At 56.8% G+C, this 15767-nt stretch overlaps 1 protein-coding gene, 1 long non-coding RNA gene and 2 pseudogenes across 5 annotated transcripts in view; all 4 read right to left on the bottom strand.

Annotated features, from left to right (window-relative positions):
* Positions 1-15767, bottom strand: part of LOC122453685 (liprin-alpha-1-like) — a 160234-nt gene that overhangs the window by 97028 nt on the left and 47439 nt on the right. The gene's annotated exons all lie outside the window — the stretch shown is intronic.
* Positions 125-10308, bottom strand: LOC122453687. Its single transcript, XR_006273135.1, has 5 exons — positions 10180-10308; positions 6958-7040; positions 5596-5681; positions 558-640; positions 125-446 (listed from the first exon to the last, which is right to left on the bottom strand). It is a non-coding gene; the product is annotated as an uncharacterized LOC122453687 (long non-coding RNA).
* On the bottom strand, positions 4683-4801 carry LOC122454092 (annotated as a pseudogene).
* Positions 11056-11174, bottom strand: LOC122454094 (annotated as a pseudogene).

Genomic DNA, 15767 nt, shown 5'->3' on the forward strand with positions numbered 1-15767 from the left:
CTCAGAGTTTTATATTGTTAAAGAGCGTTGCCTGAGTACATGCTCAGACATGTCCGAGTCTTTGCGACCCTGTGGACCGTAGCCCACCACGCTCCCCCCGAGGGACACAGGGGCCAAGCGAGCAGATAGATGCTACCCCAGCGTCAGACCGCAGGGCCAGACTGGCTGTGTAAACTCCCTTCCAGTGATGTCCTCTTTTTACCGTTCCTCTGGTAAATTCAGTACTGCTTTCCTTGGAGCGTGTGTTTAAAAAGGAAATCCTAGATGTGTTCCAACATTACTGCCCACTTTGAGGTGGATTGATATCTACCTAGGACTTGTTTATTAAACCCACCTGCCTGAGTACTGTGACTTGACTGGAGTTTTCTTGAAGTCACTCCTGAAGCATTGTGATGGTTTTGTCTGACATTAATAGATTTTTAAAAATGATACGTGTTGGCGTATGGCTGTGAAGAAAGGGGAGAATCTGTTGCTATTGCAAACCAATTATGGAGGCAACTTAAAAAGGAAATCTGAATTGTAACTGTGTTTCTATTTATGTAAAATACGGTCCTTACCTTGCAGTCTGTAGTTGATGTGCACAGACACAGCAGTGGCTCGCGGGTTGCTCTTCTGCCATCTTCCTGTCCTCCTTCAGTCCCTGCATGTGTATAGGAACTTCAGTGAGATAATGGGGCATTTAACAGAGATTGCTCTGCGCAACACTGTCTTTAGTGTTTCTATTTTAAATTTGCTAGGCTGTTAATTTATATGCAAATAAAAGACACAATAAGAGAGTTCTGTGCCTATTGTGTATACGTAACCTGAAAGTAAATGCAGGATATTGATCCCAGAGGGAAAATAAGTTAAGAGCGTCTGTGTTCAAAGATGTTTGAAAGTTCTTATTTCAGGCTGAACCGTTGTTGGTGACCCGTGAAAGTCGCTCAGTCATGTCTGACTCTGCGAACGCAGGGACTATACAGTCCATGGAATTCTCCAGGCCCGAATACTAGAGTGGGTAGCCGTTCCCTTCTCCAGGGGGTCTCTGCAACCCAGGGATGGAACCCAGGTCTCCTGCATGCCAGGTGGATTCTTCACCAGCTGAGCCACCAGGGAAGCCTGAACACTTATCAGCAGTTAAGGATTTCACAAATGCTAGATTGGAAAGATAAAATAATAATTCTGCTACATTAAAACAGATTTTCTTAAGTTCAAATTTTTTCAATGCAGTTGTAGGGAAGAAGTCTTTCCCCCTTATGGACATATCAGTATGTTAATGCCTAAGAAGTCCTTTTTCGAAAAGTTACAAAAAAGAAAAAAGGCGGAAAATTATGCCAATAAGGCACCACATGATGATGCAAAAAGATGGATACAGACAAGGAAAGAAGGAATAAAAACTAAGCATTATGCTAATGGGAAACCATCATGCAAGTTAATTCGGGGGGCGGGGGGAACCTAATGGAAAACACTTGCTTCTATGCCATAAACCATCTTCGAATTCAGGTTTCATTGGATTTTTCACGATAAACGTTTCATCACCTATACGTTGGCTTGTCGTCTACTTTGTGCAAAAGCCTGGAGCTCCTAACTACTAGGGGGTCTCGCATCCAAGTACTAACTAACCCTGCTTAGTTTCCCAGATCAGAAGACATCTGGCCCGTTCAGGGTGGTATGATCTCATCAGAGGGAGGCGGCTGGCGCCAGGCGCCTTCAAAGCCCTGCGCTGCGCCTCCCTCTCGCTCTGACGTGCCGGTCGAGCCGGCCCGGGCCGCACCTTTCCACGGGGCGCGCGCTGCACTTGAGCCGCACGACCAGCGACCGAACTCGGGCCGGCCAGGCCCGGCAGCCCGGCCGACGCCGCCCCGTCCCCGCACACCGCCGCCCTGGCAAGCAAGCCTGGCCCGGCCCGGGGGCCCGGAGGGTTGCCGGGACCTCGAGCGGCCGGTTAGGCGTGCAGGCCTGGGCTGCGGGTTGGCGTGAGGGGCGCGGAGGCCTGGGCGCCCACCCACCCTGGGCCTCTCCAGGCCCGCCCCCCGCTCGGGTCCCCCACCCACCCCTCCGGATCGCTGCTCAGGCCCAAGTGGCCCCAGAGGTGTCTGGCTTGCGGGCGGGCCGGCCGCCGCCGGCGACTGGAGCGCGGCAGCCCCGCCCCTTCGCCCGACCGCGGCCCCCCCTTGTCCCCACGCCGCCCGCCAAGCACAGGACCTTCCTGAGAGAGCGGACGAGCGACAGGCAGGGGCACGGACACGGACACACACACACACACTCGCACGCACCCAGGCCAAGGGAGACAGCCGGCCGGCGCAAGCTCCTCAGCCAGAGCCAGACCCACAGCGCCTGTGAGAGGCCGGGGGTCAGGAGACTCAGAGGCAGAAAGAGATGAAGGTTCAGAGACAGACTCCCAGACGGCCAGAGGGAGATGAAGACAGACACGCGCGCGGACACACACACACACACACACACACACACACACACACACAGGTGGAGACAGACAGAGGGAGACAGACCGACTGACAGAAGGCAAACGGGAGACAGACACGGGAGAGAGGATGGCATCCGATCCGAGACAGACACACTGGCACAACCGTGACCACCCCAGAGAGAGGCCCTGCGGAAGAAGCCGCTTCCCCAAGGGAGGGGGCGTTCCCTTGGGGCGGCCCAGGCTGGACGCGGTGCCCTGGGGCTGGCAGCCCCCGTGGGGTCCCCAAGACTTCCTCGCAGCTGAAGTCTCAAAGGTCCCCTTCAGCTTGGCTCCCTAAGGCAAGACCCAGCCCCCGCCCCCAGACCAGAGGGTGAGTGTTGGAGAGTGTGTGTGTGAGTGTGTCGGTGGGCGAGGCTGAGGTCAGGCCGACTGGGGGCCGGGTGCATACCCACGATGGACGGGGGAGGGTGTGGAGGCGTGGGGGTGGGGCTGGGGGTGGGGAATCTGTGTGGTCCTCTTGCTGTCTCTCTCTCCCTCTTTCTTCTTCTTCTTTTTTTTTTAAAAGGTAAGATGCTTTTATTGAAATATTGGGAATATTCTCTGTACAGCAGCAGTCTCACTGAGAGGTAGTTTTGCCTCCCAAGTAACATTTGACAATGGTTGAAGACATTCTTGATTGTTAAATCTTGGGGAGGGGTGTTATGAGTATCTCATGGGTAAAAGACACAAATGAAAAATACTTCGGTTCAATTCTAAACACAGAGAATGTGCCAAATTCTCAAGAAACATTGTTCATATACTTAATTGACTTAATTTCCAAGGTCCTTATGCCTAGAGTAAGTAATCCAGAAACCACACCGTTTCTCGCCTAGCTTTACGCGGGACATGTGGGAGAACAAAAAGTAAGGTTTCACTCCATTAAATGACCTTAGTTTTCTCAGATGAAGTTTTCATAAGCTCACAAACTCCCGACCCACTCACCCGCCCCTGCGGTTGCAAATCTCTCCTTGGAGAAGCCAAAACAAAGAAAGCCCAATCCCGCTCGGTGATCAGCGAAGTGCTGAGGAAACCGTCCCTCGGGGTTTCAAGGCGCTGCTCCCGCAGAGGGCCTGCCCACCTAACCACTGCCGGGCAAATGAAGGAGTCCAACCTGCTCGAGAAACGCTCACTCAAGGGAGGCTTTGACGCCAGAGCCCCGGGCCCAGACCCCACAGAGAGCAATCCCTCCTCAGAGCCTCAAGGGCCAGGCCTCGGGCCCGCTCCCTCAGGGCAGAAGGTGCGCGCTAGGGCGCGAGACTGGGGCGCCGAGAGGGCCTGGGACGCCCCGCGCACCCGCCCACCCGCCCTCCCAGAGTGGAGGAGGAGCCCGCCGGTCTCAGGCCTCCACCACCCCGGCCCCCGACTTACCGCGGTGCGCTGGGGGAGGGGAAGTGTCAGGAGTGAGGGGCTAGGCCGCACCACCACCCGCCGCTCAGAGAGCAGCGCGCGGCCGCCACGAAACCGTCGCCGCCGCCTTCTCCAGCACCGATACCGACCGCCGCTCCGGGCGCAGCGCGTAGGGGGCCCGACTGCGTCGCACGCCGCCCGCCCGCCGTCAGAGGCTCGCTGCGCGGGCTCCGCCCTCGCTGTCTGTGCATTGGCTGACTCCGCCACCACTCTATCTACATCCGCCCTGTTCTTCACTGGACCACGGGGCTTTTGAAACCGAACGTGAGGGTTGTGAGGGTTGTCTCTGCCAGACTAGGACTCTCTCCCCTCTTTCTGAGTCTCCCTTCCCTGTGCTTTGCAGCTCTTCACCTGTCCGGGGCGGGGTGTGTCTGTGTGTTTCTGTGTGTGTCTTTGTGTGTCTCTGTCTCTGTGTGTGTGTGTGAGTGTGTGTGTGTGTGTGTGTGTGTGTGTGTGTGTGCGCGAACGGTCGCCTGGGAGTACTGGGCTGGGGCTCGGGCTGGGGCAGCCCCCGGGATTGCCTGAGGCATGCCAAGGGAGCCCCAGATGGAGACCCGACTGTCATCTGGTTTCCTGGAAGCCAAATCCGGAGGCAACCCAGGCCTGCGGCCGGAGTCGGGGCCCCGGCCCCCCACCAGGGGAGGGGCTGGGGCTGCGGGGACCCAAGAGTTGGGCCGCTGCTGTCTTCGAGGGCCGCCGGCAGGCCGGCTGGCCGGCCGGCTGGAAGGCAGGCGACGGCTCTGAGCGCGCCGGGTGCGAGGGGCCAGGGGCAGGTGGGGCTCGGGGCGGCCAACCGCGCCGGGGGAGCCAGGGCTAAAGGACAGGGGAGGCAGGAAGCCTACAGCACCCGGTATTCCCAGGCGGTCTCCCACCCAAGTACTAACCAGGCCAGACCCTGCTTCGCTTCCCAGATCAGACAAGATCTGGCGCGTTCAGGGTGGTATGGCCCTAGACGGAGGTGGCTGCAGCCAGGCGCCTTAAGAACCTTAAGAACCCTGCGTTGCGCCTCCCTTTCGGTCTGACTTGCCTGCCGGTCAGGCCAGCCGGCCACACCTCTCCAAGGGCCGCGGGCTGCACTTGAGCCGCACGACCTGCGACCGGACTCCGGTCGGCCAGGGCCGGCAGCCCGGCGGCCGCCCGACGCCGCCCGGCCTCCGCACACCGCCAAGCCCGGCCAGAACCCGCCTGGCCCGGCCCGGGGCCCCGGAGGGCTTCCTGGACCCCGAGTGGCCGGCTGGCCGTGCATGCCTGGGCCTGGGGTTGGGGTGAGGGGCGCGGAGGTCTCGGCGCCCTCCCGCCCTGGGCCTCTCCAGGCCCGCCCCCTGTCGGCGCCCGCGCCCACGCCCACCCCCACCCCCCGCCCCACTCGCCTTCCAGGCTCAGGGCCACGTGGCCCCGGAGGTGTCTGATTCGGGCCCGCCGCGGACCGCGGCCCTCGGTCCTCTGAGCCTCCCGCGGGCGTAGGCGTAGCGCAGCCGGGGCCCTGAGTGCCCATCCTGCCCGGCACCTGCCCGGGGCCCAAACCCACCGCGAGCCACCTGCGCCGTCCACCCGAGCGCCTCAGCCCCGCCCCTTCGCCCCACCGCGGCCCCCCTTGTCCCCACGCCGCCCGCCAAGCACGGGACCTTCCTGAGGGCCTTCAGACTCTTCCTTAAAGAGTTCTACGTGAATTGAAGACAGGATCTACTGGATTGTCACCAACTGCTAAAACAGACAGACAACAGTTACTTTGATCCTTCTTGCCTTACTGTGAGCTGTGACGGTAGGGAACCTCGTGGCTGCTGCACTCAACGCTTTCATTCATTCTCTTGTTTCAAAACAGGGATTCATTGAGCTGCATGGGAGATGAATTCTGTCATTAGAAACGTTGCCACCAGGCTTAAGAAATATATTTATAACTCATTTCTTTCAGGAAACAGGTTTCAAGATCTCCATCAGAAGTCTTTTATTAAGATAAATCACAGCTTTGTCAGTTTCTCCAGAAGTACTCTTATTTTTCACTCCCAAGGAGAAGCGCACTAATAGAACTAAATGAACCTAGTAGGTTATTTTCTCTCTAATGGCACCTGTCTTTATTCATAGGAGTCCGGTCTACGTATTTCCTGGGCTTCCCTGGTGGCTCAGGTGGTGAAGAATCTGTCTGCAATGCAGGAGCCCTGGGTTCCACGGCTGGGTTGAGACGATCGCCTGGAGAAGGGAATGGCGACCTCTTCCAGTATTCTTGCCTAGAGAATTCCACGGACAGGGGAACTTGGAAGGCTACATAGTCCATGGAGTCACAAAGACTCGGACACAACTGAGCAACTAATACACGTATTTTTTACTATTTGCTTCGTAGAAGCAATCGTTCATAGCCTTTTATAGCACTTTCTAAAGAACGTGTGGTGCCTTTTTCTTTGTTGTAAGCTGCACTAGGTCTTGGTTGCCACACATGGGATCTTTAATTGTGGCGTGCAAACTCTTACTTGCAGTGTATGGGATCTAGTTCACTGGCCAGAGATGGAACCCAGGCCCCTGCATTGGGAGCAGCCACTGGATGCCCAGGGAAGCCCTCTAAAGAACTCTTCAAGTGCAACTTTCTGGATGTTCGCAGCAGCTCCGGGCAGTCCTAGTGATGATACTGTTCTGCACTCTCGAGCCCGTGTCCTCCCCGAGGGACACAGGGGCCAAGCGAGCAGATAGATGCTGCCCCAGCGTCAGACCGCAGGGCCAGACTGGCTGTGTAAACTCCCTTCCAGTGATGTCCTCTTTTTACCGTTCCTCTGGTAAATTCAGTACTGCTTTCCTTGGAGCGTGTGTTTAAAAAGGAAATCCTAGATGTGTTCCAACATTACTGCCCACTTTGAGGTGGATTGATATCTACCTAGGACTTGTTTATTAAACCCACCTGCCTGAGTACTGTGACTTGATTGGAGTTTTCTTGAAGTCACTCCTGAAGCATTGTGATGGTTTTGTCTGACATTAATAGATTTTTAAAAATGATACGTGTTGGCGTATGGCTATGAAGAAAGGGGAGAATCTGTTGCTATTGCAAACCAATTATGGAGGCAACTTAAAAAGGAAATCTGAATTGTAACTGTGCTTCTATTTATGTAAAATACGGTCCTTACCTTGCAGTCTGTAGTTGATGTGCACAGACACAGCAGTGGCTCGCGGGTTGCTCTTCTGCCATCTTCCTGTCCTCCTTCAGTCCCTGCATGTGTATAGGAACTTCAGTGAGATAACGGGGCATTTAACAGAGATTGCTCTGCGCAACACTGTCTTTAGTGTTTCTATTTTAAATTTGCTAGGCTGTTAATTTATATGCAAATAAAAGACACAATAAGAGAGTTCTGTGCCTATTGTGTATATGTAACCTGAAAGTAAATGCAGGATATTGATCCCAGAGGGAAAATAAGTTAGAGCGTCTGTGTTCAAAGATTTTTGAAAGTTCTTATTTCAGGCTGAACCGTTGTTGGTGACCCGTGAAAGTCGCTCAGTCATGTCTGACTCTGCGAACGCAGGGACTATACAGTCCATGGAATTCTCCAGGCCCGAATACTAGAGTGGGTAGCCGTTCCCTTCTCCAGGGGGTCTCTGCAACCCAGGGATCGAACCCAGGTCTCCTGCATGCCAGGTGGATTCTTCACCAGCTGAGCCACCAGGGAAGCCTGAACACTTATCAGCAGTTAAGGATTTAACAAATGCTAGATTGGAAAGATAAAATAATAATCCTGCTACATTAAAACAGATTTTCTCAACGTCAAATTTTTTCAATGCAGTTGTAGGGAAGAAGTAGTTCCCCCTTACGGAAATATCAGTATGTTAATGCCTAAGAAGTCCTTTTTCGAAAAGTTACAAAAAAGACAAAAGGCGGAAAATTATGCCAATAAGGCACCACATGATGATGCAAAAAGATGGATACAGACAAGGAAAGAAGGAATAAAAACTAAGCATTATGCTAATGGGAAACCATCATGCAAGTTAATTCGGGGGGCGGGGGGAACCTAATGGAAAACACTTGCTTCTATGCCATAAACCATCTTCGAATTCAGGTTTCATTGGATTTTTCACGATAAACGTTTCATCACCTATACGTTGGCTTGTCGTCTACTTTGTGCAAAAGCCTGGAGCTCCTAACTACTAGGGGGTCTCCCATCCAAGTACTAACTAACCCTGCTTAGTTTCCCAGATCAGAAGACATCTGGCCCGTTCAGGGTGGTATGATCTCATCAGAGGGAGGCGGCTGGCGCCAGGCGCCTTCAAAGCCCTGCGCTGCGCCTCCCTCTCGCTCTGACGTGCCGGTCGAGCCGGCCCGGGCCGCACCTTTCCACGGGGCGCGCGCTGCACTTGAGCCGCACGACCAGCGACCGAACTCGGGCCGGCCAGGCCCGGCAGCCCGGCCGACGCCGCCCCGTCCCCGCACACCGCCGCCCTGGCAAGCAAGCCTGGCCCGGCCCGGGGGCCCGGAGGGTTGCCGGGACCACGAGCGGCCGGTTAGGCGTGCAGGCCTGGGCTGCGGGTTGGCGTGAGGGGCGCGGAGGTCTGGGCGCCCACCCACCCTGGGCCTCTCCAGGCCCGCCCCCCGCTCGGGTCCCCCACCCACCCCTCCGGATCGCTGCTCAGGCCCAAGTGGCCCCAGAGGTGTCTGGCTTGCGGGCGGGCCGGCCGCCGCCGGCGACTGGAGCGCGGCAGCCCCGCCCCTTCGCCCGACCGCGGCCCCCCCTTGTCCCCACGCCGCCCGCCAAGCACAGGACCTTCCTGAGAGAGCGGACGAGCGACAGGCAGGGGCACGGACACGGACACACACACAGACACTCGCACGCACCCAGGCCAAGGGAGACAGCCGGCCGGCGCAAGCTCCTCAGCCAGAGCCAGACCCACAGCGCCTGTGAGAGGCCGGGGGTCAGGAGACTCAGAGGCAGAAAGAGATGAAGGTTCAGAGACAGACTCCCAGACGGCCAGAGGGAGATGAAGACAGACACGCGCGCGGACACACACACACACACACACACACACACACACACACACAGGTGGAGACACTGACAGAGGGAGACAGACACGGGAGAGAGGATGGCATCCGATCCGAGACAGACACACTGGCACAACCGTGACCACCCCAGAGAGAGGCCCTGCGGAAGAAGCCGCTTCCCCAAGGGAGGGGGCGTTCCCTTGGGGCGGCCCAGGCTGGACGCGGTGCCCTGGGGCTGGCAGTCCCCCGTGGGGTCCCCAAGACTTCCTCGCAGCCGAAGTCTCAAAGGTCCCCTTCAGCTTGGCTCCCTAAGGCAAGACCCAGCCCCCGCCCCCAGACCAGAGGGTGAGTGTGTGAGAGTGTGTGTGTGAGTGTGTCGGTGGGCGAGGCTGTGGTCAGGCCGACTGGGGGCCGGGTGCATACCCACGATGGACGGGGGAGGGTGTGGAGGCGTGGGGGTGGGGCTGGGGGTGGGGAATCTGTGTGGTCCTCTTGCTGTCTCTCTCTCCCTCTTTCTTCTTCTTCTTTTTTTTAAAGGTAAGATGTTTTTATTGAAATATTGGGACTATTCTCTGTACAGCAGCAGTCTCACTGAGAGGCAGTTTTGCCTCCCAAGTAACATTTGACAATGTTTGAAGACATTCTTGATTGTTAAATCTTGGGGAGGGGTGTTATGAGTATCTCATGGGTAAAAGACACAAATGAAAAATACTTCGGTTCAATTCTAAACACAGAGAATGTGCCAAATTCTCAAGAAACATTGTTCATACACTTAATTGACTTAATTTCCAAGGTCCTTATGCCTAGAGTAAGTAATCCAGAAACCACACCGTTTCTCGCCTAGCTTTACGCGGGACACGTGGGAGAACAAAAAGTAAGGTTTCACTCCATTCAATGACCTTAGTTTTCTCAGATGCAGTTTTCATAAGCTCACAAACTCCCGACCCACTCACCCTCCCCTGGGGTTGCAAATCTCTCCTTGGAGAAGCCAAAACAAAGAAAGCCCAATCCCGCACGGTGATCAGCGAAGTGCTGAGGAAACCGTCCCTCGGGGTTTCAAGGCGCTGCTCCCGCAGAGGGCCTGCCCACCTAATCACTGCCGGGCAAATGAAGGAGTCCAACCTGCTCGAGAAACGCTCACTCAAGGGAGGCTTTGACCGCCAGAGCCCCGGGCCCAGACCCCACAGAGAGCAATCCCTCCTCAGAGCCTCAAGGGCCAGGCCTCGGGGCCCGCTCCCCCAGGGCAGAAGGCGCGAGCTAGGGCGCGAGACTGGGGCGCCGAGAGGGCCTGGGACGCCCCGCGCACCCGCCCACCCGCCCTCCCAGAGTGGAGGAGGAGCCCGCCGGTCTCCGGCCTCCACCACCCCGGCCCCCGACTTACCGCGGTGCGCTGGGGGAGGGGAAGTGTCAGGAGTGAGGGGCTAGGCCGCACCACCACCCGCCGCTCAGAGAGCAGCGCGCGGCCGCCACGAAACCGTCGCCGCCGCCGTCTCCAGCACCGATACCGACCCGCCGCTCCGGGCGCAGCGCGTAGGGGGCCCGACTGCGTCGCACGCCGCCCGCCCGCCGTCAGAGGCTCGCTGCGCGCGCTCCGCCCTCGCTGTCTGTGCATTGGCTGACTCCGCCGCCACTCTATCTACATCCGCCCTGTTCTTCACTGGACCACGGGGCTTTTGAAACCGAACGTGAGGGTTGTGAGGGTTGTCTCTGCCAGACTAGGACTCTCTCCCCTCTTTCTGAGTCTCCCTTCCCTGTGCTTTGCAGCTCTTCACCTGTCCTGGGCGGGGTGTGTCTGTCTGTGTGTGTCTGTGTGTGTCTTTGTGTGTCTCTGTCTCTGTGTGTGTGTGTGTGAGTGTGTGTGTGTGTGTGTGTGTGTGTGCGCGCGAACGGTCGCCTGGGAGTACCTGGGCTGGGGCTCGGGCTGGGGCAGCCCCCGGGATTGCCTGAGGCATGCCAAGGGAGCCCCAGATGGAGACCCGACTGTCATCTGGTTTCCTGGAAGCCAAATCCGGAGGCAACCCAGGCCTGCGGCGGGAGTCGGGGCCCCGGCCACCCACCAGGGGAGGGGCTGGGGCTGCGGGGACCCAAGAGTTGGGCCGCTGCTGTCTTCGAGGGCCGCCGGCAGGCCGGCTGGCCGGCCGGCTGGAAGGCAGGCGACGGCTCTGAGCGCGCCGGGTGCGAGGGGCCAGGGGCAGGTGGGGCTCGGGGAGGCCAATCGCGCCGGGGGAGCCAGGGCTAAAGGACAGGGGAGGCAGGAAGCCTACAGCACCCGGTATTCCCAGGCGGTCTCCCACCCAAGTACTAACCAGGCCAGACCCTGCTTCGCTTCCCAGATCAGACAAGATCTGGCGCGTTCAGGGTGGTATGGCCCTAGACGGAGGTGGCTGCAGCCAGGCGCCTTAAGAACCTTAAGAACCCTGCGTTGCGCCTCCCTTTCGGTCTGACTTGCCTGCCGGTCAGGCCAGCCGGCCACACCTCTCCAAGGGCCGCGGGCTGCACTTGAGCCGCACGACCTGCGACCGGACTCCGGTCGGCCAGGGCCGGCAGCCCGGCGGCCGCCCGACGCCGCCCGGCCTCCGCACACCGCCAAGCCCGGCCAGAACCCGCCTGGCCCGGCCCGGGGCCCCGGAGGGCTTCCTGGACCCCGAGTGGCCGGCTGGCCGTGCATGCCTGGGCCTGGGGTTGGGGTGAGGGGCGCGGAGGTCTCGGCGCCCTCCCGCCCTGGGCCTCTCCAGGCCCGCCCCCTGTCGGCGCCCGCGCCCACGCCCACCCCCACCCCCCGCCCCACTCGCCTTCCAGGCTCAGGGCCACGTGGCCCCGGAGGTGTCTGATTCGGGCCCGCCGCGGACCGCGGCCCTCGGTCCTCTGAGCCTCCCGCGGGCGTAGGCGTAGCGCAGCCGGGGCCCTGAGTGCCCATCCTGCCCGGCACCTGCCCAGGGCCCAAACCCACCGCGAGCCACCTGCGCGGTCCACCCCAGCGCCTCAGCCCCACCCCTTCGCCCCACCGCGGCCCCCCTTGTCCCCACGCCGCCCGCCAAGCACGGGACCTTCCTGAGGGCCTTCAGACTCTTCCTTAAAGAGTTCTACGTGAATTGAAGACAGGATCTACTGGATTTTCACCAACTGCTAAAACAGACAGACAACAGTTACTTTGATCCTTCTTGCCTTACTGTGAGCTGTGACGGTAGGGAACCTCATGGCTGCTGCACTCAACGCTTTCATTCATTCTCTTGTTTCAAAACAGGGATTCATTGAGCTGCATGGGAGATGAATTCTGTCATTAGAAACGTTGCCACCAGGCTTAAGAAATATATTTATAACTCATTTCTTTCAGGAAACAGGTTTCAAGATCTCCATCAGAAGTCTTTTATTAAGATAAATCACAGCTTTGTCAGTTTCTCCAGAAGTACTCTTATTTTTCACTCCCAAGGAGAAGCGCAATAATAGAACTAAATGAACCTAGTAGGTTATTTTCTCTCTAATGGCACCTGTCTTTATTCATAGGAGTCCGGTCTACGTATTTCCTGGGCTTCCCTGGTGGCTCAGGTGGTGAAGAATCTGTCTGCAATGCAGGAGACCTGGGTTCCACGGCTGGGTTGAGACGATCGCCTGGAGAAGGGAATGGCGACCTCTTCCAGTATTCTTGCCTAGAGAATTCCACGGACAGGGGAACTTGGAAGGCTACATAGTCCATGGAGTCACAAAGACTCGGACACAACTGAGCAACTAATACACGTATTTTTTACTATTTGCTTCGTAGAAGCAATCATTCATAGCCTTTGATAGCACTTTCTAAAGAACGTGTGGTGCCTTTTTCTTTGTTGTAAGCTGCACTAGGTCTTGGTTGCCACACATGGGATCTTTAATTGTGGCGTGCAAACTCTTACTTGCAGTGTATGGGATCTAGTTCACTGGCCAGAGATGGAACCCAGGCCCCTGCATTGGGAGCAGCCACTGGATGACCAGGGAAGCCCTCTAAAGAACTCTTCAAGTGCAACTTTCTGGATGTTCGCAGCAGCTCCGGGCAGTCCTAGTGATGATACTGTTCTGCACCCTCGAGCCCGTGTCCTCCCCGAGGGATACAGGGGCCAAGCGAGCAGATAGATGCTACCCCAGCGTCAGACCGCAGGGCCAGACTGGCTGTGTAAACTCCCTTCCAGTGATGTCCTCTTTTTACCGTTCCTCTGGTAAATTCAGTACTGCTTTCCTTGGAGCGTGTGTTTAAAAAGGAAATCCTAGATGTGTTCCAACATTACTGCCCACTTTGAGGTGGATTGATATCTACCTAGGACTTGTTTATTAAACCCACCTGCCTGAGTACTGTGACTTGACTGGAGTTTTCTTGAAGTCACTCCTGAAGCATTGTGATGGTTTTGTCTGACATTAATAGATTTTTAAAAATGATACGTGTTGGCGTATGGCTATGAAGAAAGGGGAGAATCTGTTGCTATTGCAAACCAATTATGGAGGCAACTTAAAAAGGAAATCTGAATTGTAACTGTGTTTCTATTTATGTAAAATACGGTCCTTACCTTGCAGTCTGTAGTTGATGTGCACAGACACAGCAGTGGCTCGCGGGTTGCTCTTCTGCCATCTTCCTGTCCTCCTTCAGTCCCTGCATGTGTATAGGAACTTCAGTGAGATAAGGGGGCATTTAACAGAGATTGCTCTGTGCAACACTGTCTTTAGTGTTGTAAGAGGGTCCTCCTCGTTGGAAAAGTTAAAGCAAATCTGGTGCAAACATGGATTGCCGCCAGGAGATCAGCGCCGGCCAGCTCCTTATTTCTCGAGTGCGGACTCAGGACACAGCCCAGTCGCCAAGCTCGGTATGTCCACTCTGGAGAGGAACCCTGGTGAGGAGACGTGGCCTCCCAGACGTACCTGCCCTGAGGAGCTGCCCTGGCTCAGCTCACGATCATTGCACACGGAAAGCGTGAAGGCTTTCTCGTCCGTCTGGCCTCTAAGTGCGAGCGTGACGGTGGTGGGCTCACCCTGCACAGATGCGCTTGTTCTCAGCATATCTGCTCCGCTCTCTGTGCCCCGGAGGGCTCACCAGAGCCACCTTTTGAGAAATGGAGGTGCTGAGAGTTCCCCGGAGGTTTGATGAAGAGTCTCAGTAAAGGAGCTTCTTATGAGTTGAGTTTAACCGGCGGTGACCACAAGCAGCAGCCCCCGCGAGGAGGCTGCCCCCCAGGGATGGGGTACAGCAGGTCCCCAGGAGCCCGCCCGCCCCCTGGGGGCTCAGCTGTCTCAGCCGGCGATGCCGCGGGGTGCCGTTGCTGGAGCCCCCGCAGCTTCCTCTGATACAGAGAGACCCAGTCCCTGGCGGGCACCTGCTCAGGGCCGTGCCCCCAGAACCCAGAGCTGGCCGCTGTGCCCTGCCTGGGCGAGAGCCTTCTAAGCGCGCGGCGTTCACAGCTCCTGGAGAATGCCTCCCTGCACTCAGCGGCGCCCCCGGGCGTTCTGTCCTCTCGCCGTCTCCCCTGGCTCAGGCGGTCAGCGCTGCATGCGAAGCGCTGGGGCTCCCTCCTTGTGGCTGGGACCCAGTGTTAGGAGGGCAGGGTCGTTCCAGGAGAAGGCCTGGCATGTTCTCCCTGCGCTGATGATGGGGCGGTGGGGGCCGGCCTCTGCCCCCGCCCGCCCCTCCGCGCCCGGGCTCCCGGTTCTGCCACCTGTCCTCTCTGCCACTGCTGCCCTGGCCGGGGTGTGGCTGGTCCCGGGGCCCCCTAGACCTCAGGAAACGTCTGGTGAGCACAGGAGATGGAGATACTCACGGCCCTGCCGCCAACCGCCAGCCCCGCCCGCACGCTCCTCTCCCTCCCCGGGCGGCCCCACCTCAGGGCGGCCGTTCTCGGCTTTTGGTGGAAAACAAAAATGTCGTTTCACATTCAATTTGTTCTGGATCAGTGTCTCTCTTAGGTATTGGTTAAACATATGAATAATCCATATTTAATCTTACGTTGTGTTTGTTTCAGGAACTTGAAGTTGGTAGACTTGCTCCCTGTAGAACAGACTCGATGCCTGTCTCCCTTCTGGGACCGCGGTTGAGCCCTGGGGCCTAGTGTTCTCTTCTGTGGGTGTGCTTGCCGGGGTGGGGGTGGGGGGCGCTCTTTGCATGAGATGTTGGGATTGAGGCCTTTGCATGGCTGCTGCCTGCTGCTCTGACCCTGTGACCCTTGTCTCCAAGTTCGGTTGCCCCTCCCCTGCAGAGTGAAGGTGCTCCTGTCCCCCACTCACCAGTCCTAATCGTTCTGCTCTTTTGTATCCCTAACCACGTAACATCAGGAGGATGAGGAGGGAAGCTGGGCTCAGGTTGGAGACTTTCTGTAATGTATTCTTCACTATATATATAGCAACAAAAAGACTGGGAGGATGAGAATTTGTAATTTACTTTTCTTGATGTTTTCAACACCTTGATTTAGTCAGAATACTGGTAACGGTTTGAAAGCATTAGCCGAAGCAAAGCACAAGATTAAAGAGAACGTCTCATGGACAGTTTTGAACATCTCTGGTAGTTAATTCTCATGGACATAAATCTCTTTGATACACGTTCTTTCCTGCAAAGCCCTATGGCTTGGGCAGCTACTTGGGTGGTGTGTTTCAGTCCCCGGTGGGGTAGCGTCAGTTACGAGATCTGCTAATGAGAAAATCATGTTTAAATAAATTTCCAACACAAGAGTTGCCATAGAGACGCTGCCTCTGTCGGTATTTACCGTGGACTGTCCTAATCCTATGTGTTCCAAAGTCTTTCCTACTGATGGACTTCTCAGAAATTGAGCCTACTCTTGCTTAATGCACATGTTGAATTTGCAGGTCCCCAGTTGAACTCAAAAGCAAAAACTCTGTCACAACTGTTTTGCAACCTTGCTTTGAGACAGTTTGATTGAAAACAGTGATTTTCCTGCCTGTGACCCCACCGACTTTGTTCTGTGACACTCGACAAGTCCAAGTCTACCAGGTGTGGGCAGG

This window comes from Cervus canadensis, chromosome 15, assembly GCF_019320065.1.
Source record: "Cervus canadensis isolate Bull #8, Minnesota chromosome 15, ASM1932006v1, whole genome shotgun sequence".
Classification (NCBI taxonomy): Eukaryota; Metazoa; Chordata; class Mammalia; order Artiodactyla; family Cervidae; genus Cervus; species Cervus canadensis.